This window comes from Pongo abelii, chromosome 9 (assembly GCF_028885655.2).
Source record: "Pongo abelii isolate AG06213 chromosome 9, NHGRI_mPonAbe1-v2.0_pri, whole genome shotgun sequence".
Taxonomy (NCBI): Eukaryota; Metazoa; Chordata; class Mammalia; order Primates; family Hominidae; genus Pongo; species Pongo abelii.
In genome coordinates this window covers 69,843,313-69,844,167 of record NC_071994.2, presented here as the reverse complement: position 1 = coordinate 69,844,167, position 855 = coordinate 69,843,313, and the positions used below count along the sequence as shown (strand labels likewise).

The 855-nt window shown below is 47.6% G+C and overlaps 1 protein-coding gene across 2 annotated transcripts in view; it reads left to right on the top strand.

Annotated features, from left to right (window-relative positions):
- The window catches only part of PPFIBP2 (PPFIA binding protein 2), a 142,859-nt gene that overhangs the window by 1,458 nt on the left and 140,546 nt on the right, over nucleotides 1–855 (top strand). The window lies entirely within an intron of this gene.

Sequence of the window (855 nt, the reverse complement as noted above, 5' to 3'; positions counted from 1 at the left end):
GAAGGCGGTAGGAACAAAGTTATGGGAATTCCTGTCTTTCATCTGAGCAGGGAAATCTGGGATAATTTTAAGAAAGGGTGATGTGATGGACCTCAAAGGATCCCTCCTGGGTTTTTTGAGGCAGAGAAGGGTAGAGTGTGGCCTGGGCTGTGACAACTATGTGGGCAGGCAGGCATGGACTAACCATGAGAAGTGGCCAGTGGTCCATCTTGGCTCTTATATCAAGTGCTAGACAGTAAAGCTGGTGACAAGGCTGGAAAATAGTCCCAGCTCTCCAGTGCAGAAGTCTGGACTTGGTCTGAAGGCACAGCAGGGGACTGACTGATGGTTCTGTGAACTTCTCAAAGTCAAAGACCTTGGTCCTTGACCCTCCCAATTCCTAGCCTGATACAGAGAAAATCCAGTAAATATTTGTGGAGTGCATGGTCTGACAACACTGTAGAGCAGAGCTTCTCAAAGTTGAGAATCATGCGGGGATCTTGTTCAAATGCAAATTATGATTCCATAGGTCAGGGGTGGGACTTGACATTCTGTGTTTCTAACAGATTCCTAGGAGCTTGCTGATCATTTCCCTATGTATAGCAAGGATTTAGAGTAGCAGTTTGCAAACCTGGCTATGCCTCATAATCGCCTGGGGAGTTTTGTGAAACGTTCAGATTAAGTAGTCTGGGATGTTTTTACCAAGTCCCCGCAGGTGATTCTGTTGACAAACCCGAAGGCAATTGCTGCAATGGCAAAGTTCTGGGAGTGTGGTGGGAAGCAAAGTCCAAGGGAAAAAGACAGTGGGGGCAGCGAGGCGGGATAGGAAACTGAGAGGCTGATTCAGGGTCAAAGGGATGAGGCCTTATTTTGGGC